This window comes from Mandrillus leucophaeus, unplaced genomic scaffold (assembly GCF_000951045.1).
Source record: "Mandrillus leucophaeus isolate KB7577 unplaced genomic scaffold, Mleu.le_1.0 Scaffold37, whole genome shotgun sequence".
Lineage (NCBI taxonomy): Eukaryota > Metazoa > Chordata > Mammalia > Primates > Cercopithecidae > Mandrillus > Mandrillus leucophaeus.
Genome location: NW_012103920.1, coordinates 4,926,606 through 4,940,969, shown reverse-complemented (window position 1 = coordinate 4,940,969; position 14,364 = coordinate 4,926,606). Strand labels below are relative to the sequence as shown.

The window sequence follows — 14,364 nt, the reverse complement described above, 5'->3', positions numbered from 1 at the left end:
GCAGTGCTCCTCATTCAGCCTGGGAGCTGAAAAGCAGCTATGGCAGGAGTATTTACACCGTGGAAACGGGCAGAAACTACTGATCAAGCCTTCTTTGTTTTGTTTATTTTGTCTTGACTTAGAAAGTGATTACAATGATAGTAATGCAGATTAAATTGAAGAGTAAAGTGCCTGTAAACCACTACACTATGAATAATATGAAAAATTGAGGAGGCCATGTGGTCACAAATTCAGCACTTTGGGAGGCCGAGGCAGGAGGATCACTTGAGCCCGGGAGTTTGAAACCAGCCTGGGCAACATAGTGAGACTCCATCTCTAAATAAAAAAAAAAGAAAGAAAGAAAAATTAGCTGGCTTGGTGGCACATGCCTATAGTCCCAGCACTGGGGAGGCTGCAGTGAGCCGTGATTGTGCCACTGCATTCTGGCCTGGGCAACAGAGAGAGATCCTGTCTCTAAGTCTCTGTCTCTCTCTCTCCAGGAAATATTCCTTCAGTGTATTAGTAAAGAAGTTACTTATGAGTCGCTTATGCCATTGAAGAATGAGTGATGGACCAAAATATGTCTGTCTTGATTGTTTCACTTTCATCTTTCTTTTTTTGGAGATGGAGTCTTGCTCTATTGACCAGGCTAGGGGTGGCGCAATCTCCACTTACTGCAACCTCCGCCTCCTGAGTTCAAGTGATTCTCCTGCCTCACCTTCCCAAGTAGCTGGGATTATAGGCACCCGCCACCATGCACAGGTAAGTTTTGTATTTTTAGTAGAGTCGGAGTTTCACCTTTTTGGTTGGTTGGCCAGGCGGGTCTCAAACTCCTGACCTCAAGTGATCCGCCCACCTCACCTCCCAAAGTGCTGGGATTACAGGCGTGAGCCACCATGCCCGGCCACATTTATCTTTCTGATTAACTAAAAAGTATCAAGCAATACTTACATGGAACTGCACTTTCTCATCAACTGTAACCGTAATTTAGCTATAGATACAAGAGTTGGGCACAAATCCATGAAAGCATTGAGTGAGAATCAATTGGTTCTGTGGGATTTACGATGAAGAATATTGCTTATTTTTATTTGTAAATTGTGTGCTACAGATCCTTCGTATCAGTAATATGTATAATAAACATGTATGTGTATATTCATAGACACCCTTTCATTTTGTCAGGAATGATGGTTAAACATTTACCACAGCACTGAATTCACTTCTCCATCAGCTGCTAACTTGTGAGGATGTTTGAGGATGCATGACCTGTGTAATGCACCTGTTCCGGTGCCTGGCACAGAGTCGCAAAGCCACAGAGATGGTGCTTGTTGGTTGTACGTGTTGTTTCCATCTGATATCACCATTGTGGGGAGCAAGATGACATGCGCTTGCCCCACGTGTCCAACAGCAAAGCCCCCCGGTATAGTGGGCTGCTCTGTGTGCCTGGTTCAAACCGCATATTTATAGTCCCCGGGTGTTTTAGTCCCCGGGTGTTTTCAGAGAGCAAAAGTCCTTTATGGTTAGCAAATTGCAGGTCCTCCCCTTTCTGATATTTACAGCCCTTCCAACCGCCTGTACAAAAATCAGGAAAAGGCAGAGGACGGCTGTCATTAATGTAAAGGCAGGTGGTTACCTTTCCCTCCCCAGCACACACATCGCCTCCTAATGCAATTAGTCACCATCTGTGTTCCCTTCAATCAAGCCTTTTAGCGGAGTTCACAGGGATGCCTTCAGTCCAGATACTCTGACCGTTGACGAAGGATTTGAAATCTTTTGAGAACTCTGAAATAGTGCACACCAGAAACATCCAGCTGAAAACGAAAAGGGGAAAAAGACGACATTTTGCTATCCCATGCACATGGCAGGCACATTGAATGTGAAGGTCAGTACTACTTCAGAGGGCAAGCATTCTATCCCCCAAGCCTGTTGCTTAAGAAATGCCCAGGCCCTTTGAACAAAATGGTTTCGAGTGATTACAGTACATTCTCACTTACATCTCCTGATATATTTCTTGTTATTCTCGTTGAGTACTGCATTCAGACAGAGGTTGCCAATAAAGTTTATTGTAGGAGCTAAGTGTCAATATCTGTAGTACCCCCCGCCTAGGGTGCTGGTAATTAAAATGCCACGGATAGTCTGGGAGACGCATGAAAATTTGATGGCAAATTGATTTCAGGTTCATCTTGAAATTTGTCCTCAGCTGGACTCGATACTTCTGGCAGACATGGGATGGCTTTTGTCAGAAGGGTCTGCTGGAATGAGACAGAGATGTCTTGATCTGAATATTAAATACAACATGCTGTTTATGACAGATTATCCGTTTAGTGCTAAAACACCCAGCTACTTCTATTTACACATTCTTCTGCATTGAATGTGTAAGATTGCATCTCATAGATCCACTTTACATATGAAAAGAAGTTGTATCAAACTTGCTGGGCATCAGAAATAAAGGATTTTAGAGACCCTGGCTTCAAACACAAGTTATTCCATCCAAGATTCTAAACTTAGCAATGCAACTTGCACTTAATTTTTAAAAGCTAGAAAAATAATGATAAAGATTGTGTGATCAAGTATAGCAGCCCTGTGGTGTTTCCTCAGAACGGTGTATTACAGAAAAGGAAAAAGCCATATATATGGAGGAAAAACTCCCCATATTTAATATTATCAATTGCTGGTTCCTGTAAACTTGCATTTATGGATCACATTATAACAGCGATTACTCTTATGTATTGTTCATGCAGAAGTGCACTATGATGATAATATACTTTTGAAAGTATGTTTCCAGAATTTAATTTGTAGGAGGTTTGAGGGAAGAATAATACTGAGTTTTGAGTGTTTCTGATTGTAAAAATGTGTTCAGTAGAATTAAACGTGTTCACCAAAACCCATTTTATCCCTTGAAATTATTGGGCAATTAATTGTATTTACTTAGCATTCAATACGTGATTAGAAATGGAATTTTTAAAAAAGCCATACTCAAGTGGAATGCATTCATTTGCTCATTCAGCAAACAGGGCTTGAGTCCCTCCTATGTGCGGAGCCACAATGGATGAGAAAGATTTCTGGGTGGGACTTCAATGAGACTCATTTTCCAGGTTTTCATGTTATTATGTATACCTGGTATCTAATTTTTTCACAAGTACTTGCCCTAGTGTTGCCAAAATCAGCTTGATTGGCTTATAAATCAATGAAGATTACTGTTTCGTTGCTTTGAAATTGAATTTAAAAACAGGAACAGAGCAATCCCTTCACTTCTGAATGCAGCCTCTCATTGGAATCACTTTGGAAGACGCTGAATCTGCGTGTTGCCCAGTATTACTTTTCAGGCAGTCTCAGGCAGGAAGGCCCATCAGTGAAAAAAGTCCTGCATATGCTGTGGGTCATCACAGCTGCTGCTTTGCACATTTAGGCAATATTTATGGATCTTTTATTAGGACAACTTTTATGGCCCAAGATTAAAAGTTAAAGTTAAGTAGTAAACGTAATGAACATGTGCCTTTGGAGGTTCCAACTGATTTGTATTTTCCTTCCCTCTGTTGGTCATGGCTCATTGAATTTTGATGATAGCATTAAAAAAAAAAATGCCTCAGATCATTTTTGGAAGGAGACAGGGTATGAATTGACAAATTAATAAAATAAATTCTACTTCAAAGATGCTAAATTATCTCTTCTGTTTAGGAGGCTCTCTTTTCAGATGCAGAATTAATTTGTGGGAGCTTGAATATTCTCAAGAAATAGTATGGGCAACGTTTGATAGAAGATGTAATTATTGGGTCGTAGGAAATAATGGTTGAGATCGTACATCCGCCGTCCTGGTGGGAGCATGAATGAGGGAAGGAATCACGGGAAAATGACATTCCTTGAGGCTCCTTCAAGGTGTAGCGTTTGCTTTGGCTTTTCAAGTGTCTTACTCTTTGATGGTTGCTGCTGGGCTGAATTCCACCTTGGGTTCAATTCAATGTGAAACTTAACTTTTTGGTGAAGGAATGATCCAGAGGAAGTATTAAAATAGTAGCCTGGCCTCCAATGCAAATTGCCTGTGAGTCCCACTGATATTCACCAATATGCAGTGGTGGGGTGAAAGGATTCTGTAGTCAAAACTATTAATATTTCTGAAATACAGTACTGACCAGAGCCTTTGTATGTAAATGTCTCATATACCCCTCTAAGAAGGGGAGCAAATAGTATTTTCCAAGCTTATGTCACCCCTTACCATCCACCTGGATATTTGACGTGTGTTGGAATCAACCTTACGGGGAGCCCTTGGTCGATAAACAGTGTTTTCTAAATTTATATTACCGTTCCCACTTTCCCTCCCACGCTTTTATCACTTTGTATGACAGTCTTCTTGGGAACATCCATTGGGAAACTTTCTTTCCTCGCAGGTGTCTGTTACAAGTCCTGGTTCACACAGTGTTGCGAAAGAATAGTTGTATGTCACAATTTTCTTCATACAGTGTTTATTGAGAAACCTCTTCTGTTAATAGAATGACTCAAAATCAGCCAACCCATAAATACTGCTCAAGCGTTTAGAAAGACCTCTCTCTCTCTGTAGAGCCTTTGGACATCAGAAAAAAGTTAGAGAGTGACTTTCAGATACAGCTACCTAGTCTATATTATAGAACATTCTGAAAAGAGCAGATTTTAATATCTTTCCTCCCACACTTGCTTTGACTCCCTCCTTTAGTAATTAGATAATTATGTATAATTAGCACATTAATTATGTGCAACAGCTGCAGTTGAGTGTGTGCATGTACAACTGCTTGAAAACAGCTTGTGAGTTCACTATTAGGCCTATGAAATTTTTCTCCTTGGCATGTTTTCACTATTAATTTGCTTGACAAAGGATAGATACATTTTCCATGTGTGCAGGTAAAAGCAGTGCAGTGAGCTAAAAAGTCAGCAAAGAGGAAGTGGTCCTGATCTGCAGCCCTGTACACTTAGATAGGGCATCATTGCCTACCTCTGAGCTCTTGGTGCCTATAACAGCCTCCTTGACAGATAAGTGTACCAGATTCCTTACCTGTCCCAGGACAAGATAGCAAGAGTTTCTTGATGCATTTTAAAAATGCATTTAGTGTTGGCAAAAGGCTTGCAATTTATTATTAAGTGGAATAAGCAGTTTAAAAACAGTACGTACAGGGTGATTTTCTGGCTATATAAAAGCACAGGCATAGAAAATAGATATACATAAATAATGTTACTATAATTTGTCTGCCTCCCGTCTCTCAGAAAAGACCGATGAATTATCTATTATGTGCCACTCAGTATTTGAGTACTGGGAATACAGCATCATAAAGTGAAGTTTCATGTGTCAGGTAGCGAGGGCCATGGTCTGTGTTTTGAGAATTACAGGCAGTTTTGCGGCTCATGGCTATAATCCCAGCACTTGGGGAGGCCGAAGCGGGTGGATCACCTGAGGTCAGGAGATCAAGACCAGCCTGGTCAATGTGGTGAAACCCCAGCTCTACTAAAAATACAAAAAAAGTTAACTGAACATGGTGATGTATGCCTGTAATTCCAGCTACTCAGGAGGCTGATGCAGGAGAATCGCTTGAACCTGGGAGGTGGAGGTTACAGCGAACCGAGATTGTGTCACTGCACTCCAACCTGGGCGACAGAGCAAGACCCTGTCTCAAAAACAAGAAATGAATCAAAACAAACAAACAAAAAATAGTATCGCATAGTTAACCATTTTCTGAAATGAATTTGTTACTTTTATAATGAGAAAAAAATAGATCTCGTGTGTGGAGGGAATTGAAGATATAATGTCATAGTCTGCGTACAGCTAGGCTCATCGCAGGGACCTAAGTAACACTTAAGGAATTAAATGGCCTATCTGTGTTTGAGAGGCACGCTAAGATGAGATGCCGGCTCTTTTTATTTATTTCTAATGGTTTGCTTGGTGTGGTGGTCATTTCCCTGGAAGTGCGCAGGAAGAGACAGGTGACTAGCATGTCGTGTACGAACGTTTTTAGAAACGTCTGGTGGAACCGTGCAGGCATCAGATAGCTATCTGTGTGCAGAGCCAGGCCAGTGCCTAGGTGAGACGGAAAGCTTCTGTCAGCTTTCTTGCTGGCCTCTCCTTGCAGGCACTCCCTTCCACACCTGCCTTTCCACCTGCCAGACTGCGCCTTGCTCTGGGTCTGCATGTTCAGCACTTTTCCAACAGTTGCGTCTGCAAAGGTAGCTTAGCGGAGGGTGAAGGGTCTTCTTCCAATAAGTCAGCACCTTCAGTTAAAAGAAAGGAATAACATTCTCCAATCTTGGCAGTCTGGCAAGGTAGAAAGACACCTGAAGGTGAACATCTTTGGCCAAGACATTTTGTTATGTGTTGTTCGGTTTCATTTGTCTCTCAGTCAATCAATCAATGGATCTCTCTCCTTCCCTCCCGCCTTGTCCCCCTTTTCTCTTCTCTCCCCTTCCCTGCCCCCTCTCTTTAAAGTTTTCTCACAGATTGAGAGAGCAGCATGCTGCTCATCCCGATCTTTGAAACCATGCAAATGAATAGCAAGAAACATAGTTCTTAGCATGGCCGTTTCTTTCCTCAGTGCCCAGGCCAGCAGTACCTGCTGCCCAAGAGCACAGCTGACAACGCCCTGGGAGCCCTTCACACTCTTCTCTGAGCTCTTCCATCCGTAAACAGACATCTATGCCAAATGCAGGGAGGGTTTGCTGTTGGCTTTTACAAGAACACTGTCCTGTTATGCTTGCTGCTCTTTGCTTGGTTTTCCCTGGACGGTCACAAACATACCTCCAGGTCAACAGATAAAGAGCAAACTCACTTCTTCTGATAGTTGCAGAATATTCCATAGTACAGATATTCTGTTATTTATTGTAGTTAGATTTCTATTCACATTGAACTCCCATGCCCAGAGCTTTCCAGACATTTGGAAACATTTTAGAAAATTGACATCATCTCTTCAAATGTCTGAACTCAGATTTCCTCTATGATGTTGGAATCTTTAAAATATCATGCACACTTGGCCTGTTCCTACAATTTTGTTCCCCAGCCCTCGTTCTCCATTTTGCACGTATATTATCTCGTCCTATTCCTCTGCACCCTTCACACATGCCTGCAGAGTATATACTTTTGGACAGGCAAAAGTCCAGCCGAAATGATCCTTATTTAGCATAATTTAAACATGAGGGTTTCCTAATGCTCCTTCCATTTAAATAATTTAAAAATCCGTGACAAGTTACCTGAAAACTACTAAGAGAAGAGAGGTGTTAATGGACACATCATGGAGGCTGAAGCAAAACTGCATTATTCTGTCTGCAGTTGAGAACCGTAAGAAAAAGATCAAGATTAACATTATTGTTAATGGTGTTACCTCAGTTTGCTGTCTGTACTTTTTTGGAGACATGGGTCTGATTCCCGAGAAATCATTTTTCCTCCTCCTTGAAAAAAGCAAATTTTATTAAAGTGGTTTTAATTTTAACTGCATTATTTGTTTGCTTTATGTAGTTTTTAAAGTTGTATGAAAAAGTCTTCCATGTGTTTTTTATTTATGAAATTGGGGCAGCCGTCCTTCATATATGAAGCAGGTATCTCAGAATATTAAAATCTTAGAGTGCATTTCATAGGAGTGTGAATGATTTTTCTGCAATTGACATATCAAGGAGCTTATCATCTATTATTAAGTTACCTTTTCCTGAAACAAAATATTTATCAGATGTAACTTGGTACTCAAATGCCTTTTCTTGCTAAACTGGAAACTGTGACACATACCCACCCACCCCTTTATTCTTGGTTCCCTCCTATATTTTGACATTTGAAGCATCCACAGAAAAATATTAGAAGGAGCAACTGAAAATCGCGAGAACTGAAATTATTTCCAGCTATGTTTAAATATGAATGTCTTGTTCGACTCTTCGCATATGTATTTATGGCTGTGTGATATCATTATGGCATCGTAATGAATGTCTACTGAATTATGTGGGATTCAACAGGGGATACAAATGGATTTGGATTCTGTAACTGTCATGCTGTGGTCCAGAGAGGGTGGAAACTGCAATATCCCTCTGCGTCAACATATCTGTCAAAAGTCCTCAGCGCTCCCCGCAATCCATGTCCGGTGGAAGCGCAAGGTGGTGAGGATGGAAAGGGCTATGCATCGACTCCATGTTGGGACAGGTCTTAAAAAACTAAACACAAGTCACGTTATGGAACTGTTTACCTTGGCTTTGAGGTTTATTTCCATCTGGATTAAGAATGTTGTATTATATAACAAGAAGTGAAAAAAAAAAGGGAATGATGTTATACAACCTTTTTTTTTTTTTTTCCCTTACTCTGAATGTGTAACTTTAAATGAAGAACCAGGACACCTCATCCTTTAGTCTTTTCTTTACTAGCGAGCAGCAGATATGTGCGGACCACAGAGATGGACTGAAAAGAGAAGGAACAGTCCTTGGTTTGTATTCCAGCCCCCGCGTTCTATGCCTTGGAGCTTGGTAATTAGATGCTTGGAGCTTCAGTTTCCCCATCTGTTGCATCAGAACAACAGTATGTGCTCTGCAATATTTTCATAAGAGTCACACGAAATAGGTACCTACAGAGTCTAGCACTGTGCTTTTTAAGTTGGGGCTTAATATGTGGTAGTTGTTGCTGTTTTTGTTGTTATTATTATTGTTATTTGTTGTTTGTTTTTTGAGATGGAGTCTTGCTCTGTCACCCAGGCTGGAGTGCAGTGGCACGATCTCGGCTCACCGCAACCTCTGCCTCCTGGGATCAAGTGATTCTCCTACCTCAGCCTCCTGAGTAGCTGGGACTATAGGCCCCTGGCTAATTTTTGTATTTTGTAGTAGAGACAGGGTTTTACCCTGTTGGCCAGGTTGGTCTTGAACTCCTGACCTCAAGTGATCTGCCCGCTGCTTCCTCCCAAAGTGCTGGGATTACAGACGTCAGCTACCATGCCTGGCCCATAAGTGTTATCTTTATATAACATACAGCTCCCTTGGGAGTAATTTTTCCATTTCTACACAATGGAAACTTGTAATTTTAGCCTTAGCAACACATATTTACTGGGCACCTAGGTTTCATTTATTTAGGAACTATTTAGTGAATGTCGATTGTGCACCAGGCACCAGGCACGGCCCTGGGGAACCAGTGGGCAGCCACACAGAGAAGGTCCCAATGGCACCAGAACAGGGTGTGCTTCCTAGGAGGTGTCTGGCTTCAAGACAGGGATTTCCTTTAGCTGGGTGGTAGAGAAATGTATTGCTTGTGATTTCACTGTGCATAAAGTGACCGTTCAGCCCTTAACCAGCGACATCCACATGTGTTCTTCGGTACTCACAGGTGCTGTGGTTCACAGCTGTGGTCTTCTGAAATATAGGAAAAGGCAGCTTACAGAAAAAAACTTGCTTGTTCACTGTTTTCTGAGCCAATGTCTCACTTACTGGCAAGTTGATAGGTCTAGTTTTTGTTTAGCTGTTTTTCTAATTTAATCTTATACATGAGATAGCTATAGATGGATGTATAGTCTTTGAAGTGGGCCCAGTTGGCTCTGTTTATTAGCTATGTGGCTCTTGTGCAGTTGACCTATGGCCCCTGGCCTCAGGGATCTCATCTCTAAAATGAGGCTCTTGATATTACCTGCCTTACCCAGTTGTGAGGATTAAAAGGATTTTGTGTGTTAAAGAACTTGAGGAGTGCCTAGGACCCAGTGAGGGCCACGCAGCTTGCTCTGATCGCTTTCTTAAAGTCAGTAAGTGTGTTGCTCTGGTAATACTCATCTTCAGGGCCATCATTTCGATCACATTTTGGCTTAGTTTCTTCTTCTACCCTCTTCCCACATCAAACTTTTCCATGGGAGGTAAAACATATTAACAATCTAATTATGTTTCCTTCTAATTTTTTTCTTCATTTATATTATACATCTGTATAATACATATATATTACATATGGATATATAGGCATATACATATGCATATTTAGGGTGTGCTGTGGTCAGAAAGTTTGCACCCCCCCAAAATTCACGGGTTAAAATCCTAACCCTCAAGGTGACACTAGAAAGTAGGGCCTTTGGGACATAATTAGGTCCTGGGGGCGGAGGGCGCTAATCCTCATGAATGGGTTTAGTGTTTTTATGAAACAGACCCAGGAGAGACCGTCATCCCTTTTACCATGTAAGGAGCCCGCAAGCAGGTGCCCTGTATGAGCCAGAGTGGACCCTTACCCATCGCCACATCTACCGGCACCTTTATCTTGAACTTCCAGCCCCCAGAACTGCAAGAAATAAATTTCTGTTACTCATAAGCCAGCTTATGAGTTGTATAGTTTTTTGTGATCACAGCGTGAATGGACTAAAGGTTTTTGAGATTTTTTTTTTTCTTTTCAGTAGTTTTACCTAATAAAACCTGGAATCATTCTGTGCACACTCTTCTGTATTGTAGCATGGTTTTCCATGCTGAGGACATACGTGACCATGCAGTCATTTCCCAGATGGAACTTATTGAGGGGCATTCGCTTAGTTTCGAAAGGATTCTCCCTCCACTCCCATCCCGGCCACAGATAGTGATGCAATAAGCATCCTTGTTCGCATGTCCAGACTGAAGCTTTTATTCCTGTGGGATGAGTTCCCAGGCATGGGATTGCGAGGCCAGACTCTAAATTTTGAAAATGGATTTTTATCATTCTAATGGATTACGGTGAAGAGAGCCAAAGTCTTGATAGAAACACTCAACTCAGAGTGAATTTTTTAGATGTAAAAGTGGATGGTAATTAAGGGTACACACATTAAAAGGAGTAATTTGACCAGCCCATCACAGTAGTAATTGATTTTAATGTCTCGAAGACTTCTGATTTCGTTTTTGAGGCTGGAAAGGCAGGTGGAAACCCGCCACTTTTGCACGCATATTTTGCACACATGTATTAGAGAGTAGCTAGCCTGCTTTTACTAGTGGTTTTGTAGAAGAAACACAGCTTGAATAAATGTCCTCTTGGATGTCCAGCACAGATTGGCAGTGGCTGTCAGGATTGTCTGGTGGGAAAGGTGCTGGGACTCACTCTAGACTCGGAGTGAGGTGGGGTGGGGGCAGGGCAGGAGGGCCCTGGCTGATTAATAATGTTTGTTATGAAGTCTGGAGTATGTGGGGAAAGAATCACGAATCCCTGCATTGGCCACCCCTGAACCACAGCCCATGATTCACCCTCCGCAAATCCCAGGGCCAGATATTAGAACATCTGTGATGAGGAGTGCCTTTCTGTTCATGGCCTCCAGAGGTCCAGTTTTTCTGCGCTCGGGGGAGCCTTGGTGTAGTATCTGATAGGCAAGAGATGAATTTATGTTTTGCCACGTTGTTAATAAGCAAAAGAAGACAAAAGAGCTCAAAATAGACTGGCGTGCTGGGGCCAAGGGTGGTAGTCACCAGGGCGAGCGGTTATGGGTGAAGGGCTGAATTTGCAGGGTCAAGGAGATTGCCTCCAGGCCCCTTCTGGAAACACACTCCCTGAGCCTTGTAGAATTGAGTTGATTCTGTTTAACTGCACAGTGAAGAAAAGAATTCCTTGCTTTAAAACATGACAGCTCTCTTTTATAACTTAATTCTTCATTCCGCTGGCTCTTGGAGCAGCCTCAAAAGTCATTTTATCTTCTCGGCTCTTTGATATTATTTGTAGTTATTTATTTAAAGTAATTAGAGACGGGGTCTTGCTGTGTTGCCCAGGCTGGTCTCTAACTCCTGGCCTCAAGCGATTTTCCCACCTCAGCCTCCCAAAGTGCTAGAAATAAGGTATGAGCCACCAAGCCTGGCCTTGATATTATTTTTTAATGGGGGGTGTGTGGGTGGGTGGTGATGGGGATATTCCAGCAGAATATCAGAAACACGGGTGAGGAAGGCAGAGGGAGCTCAAAGACAAGGCTCAAGTTGATATTCCAACGTCAGTACCTACCAGCTATGTGAAGCTGGGCTAATTATGTGTTTAGGTTTCCTTCTTCTTTAAATAAAGTTCTACGTCTATTACGGGGCTGTCATGCAAGTCGATGAATTAAATACGCTAATATATATAAATTCTGAATAAGTATTAACCAAAGAAACGGGGCATCATATTGGTTCCCAATCTACTTCATAGGTATTGTAAAGATGGCTACCTTTCCAAGTGTCTGTTTGTTTTACTAGTTCCAAAAGAGTATCTCTCAAAATACTAGGTAGTATTTGGTCAACACTTTAGCAAGTAATTTTTTTTTTTTTTTTTTTTTTTTTGCAAAAGAAGCCCATGTGAAAATACAGTTGACCCTAAGCCTATGAAAAATGGCTCGTGTGTGGGACTGGGGTGACTCATAGGAGAAGGAGGATATTTCTCTGGATTTTTACTGGTATGTATATAGTTTGGGTACTGGAGATGGGGACAGTGAGTATTTGAAGCTCACAGCAGGCCCATTTTGCAAGTTTTCAGGAAACTGAAATTCAGAGAGATTAAGTATTTTGCCATGAGTCACTTTGTAGTAAGTGGGAGGGCTGTTGCAAACCCACGTGTGTCCACACCCACAGCCTGTGTTCTTTTCATGTACACAGGAGTATGGAGGAGAAGGGAAGTGATAGAACGCTTTTTTAAAAAAAAAAAACACTTCACAAGCTGATTTGAGATTTACTCATCTTTGGTGTACTCTCTTTACTAAGACAGGGTGTAGACTCATGAAACCTAGAAGGAGTTGAAAAATAAGGGTTAGGATTAAAAAAAAACAACAACTAGTGAAATCAAGACACCATTTTGCTTAATTGAAGGCTTGCTGTACATTAAAGAACAACAAAAACCTAATTCTTTGAGTGTTTCTGAGGCCGAGCCTTTTCCCACAAGGCACTTGCGTGCACGGTTCTGGAAGCTCTCCTCTGTTTGCACAGTAATCACTCATCCTGCTCTCGGGCTCTGCCTGCAGTCTCTTCCTCTGTCTCAGATGTCACTCTTCTCTGCCTTCTTCAGAAGCTGTTATATGACCTCCAGATTTCTCTTTGACTTCCTGTATTACCATTAGAAGACATCTACACTGGGAAATCGCTCAGTTCCTGTTTTTGATTAATATTTTATCAGCCGCAAGAGGAAATGGTATTCTATAGCAACACTAATAAGTAATTGAGCAGATGAGATGCTCTTGCTAGCTTTGGTAAAAAGTCGGGGCAAGGTTACAATGGAGGAGCTCTGATGAGACTTGGGATAATAAAGTCAAGTCGAATATCTGCTAGGGTTAAAAATCTAACAATGGGCCAGGCGTGGTGGCTCACGCCTGTAATCACAGCACTTTGGGAGGCCAAGGCAGGTGGATCACTCGAGGTCAGGAGTTCAAGACCAGCCTGGCCAACATGGTAAAACCCCGTCTCCACTAAAAATACAAAAATAAGCCAGGCACGGTGGCGTGCTCCTGTAATCCCAACTACTTGGGAGGCTGAGGCAGGAGAATTGTTTGAACCTGGGAGGTGGAGGTTGCAGTGAGCCCAGATCATGCCGCTGCACTCTGCACTCCAATCTGGGTGAAACTCTGTCCCCCCCAAAAAAAATAAGTAAATAAAAATTAATAAATCTAACACTGGTACGAGAAGAAATTATGCTTTACATCCTTCTTTGAGCAGTGGCTTACCTTCCTACGTTTATCAAAAGTGGTGGCAGTAGTGGTAATAATGACCAACTTCATTTAAAGACACGTATCTAAAGCAAAGGACCTAAAATATTAATTTTTCGTAGTGCTTAATATGTGCCAGTATATACAAATTCAAGATAAGGTAGACAGCTGTGAACTGGATCCCCTGCTGTAGCCAGCAAATGCTGAGAGCCCGGCTTCCCCTCTTGTATTCACATGGCTCTGTAAGAGAGGAAGTAGTACAGCTATCAGTAACAATGCCATCCGGTAATTACCAAATCATAAATGTTTGGGGAGCTGAAGGTCACGGGCTTAGTAGCAATTCTAGTCTGATTCCTTGTGAATTTTAAATACTTGTACTCTCCATCTGGGTGATGGTATTTTCATTGCCAGTGGACAGTCTGATGGAGGTGGGGGAAGAGTTATTCTTCCATATTTATTTTACTTCACCTTGGGTGAAAAAACTTCGCTTTTCTTAATGTGGTACAATGTGTACTTCTGTAAATGGAAATGGTTTCAGCACATCACAGTCACGCTTCCCCGTTGAAAGATGCTCCGTTTTCCCGCATTCATGATGTCCAGCACAACGTCTGATTTATGAGAACATGACCCTGGGGGCTTCTGGGACAGCTCACACGCTCCCTGCAGGAGGCTCAGGCTCTCAGGGGAGGCCCATGGTGCAGCCAGGCGCTAGAGTTTTAGGGTCAAGAAATTAGAGGTAAGAACACAGCCCCATTTTAAGAAATACCAGTGATTTCTGTTTTTCCTTGTTCTTCTCTCCCTCAGTATTTTATTAACATGCACTGCTGTA

The 14,364-nt window shown here is 42.0% G+C and overlaps 1 protein-coding gene across 1 annotated transcript in view; it reads left to right on the top strand.

Moving 5' to 3' along the window:
* The window catches only part of WWOX (WW domain containing oxidoreductase), a 1,226,505-nt gene that overhangs the window by 469,650 nt on the left and 742,491 nt on the right, over positions 1-14,364 (top strand). The gene's annotated exons all lie outside the window — the stretch shown is intronic.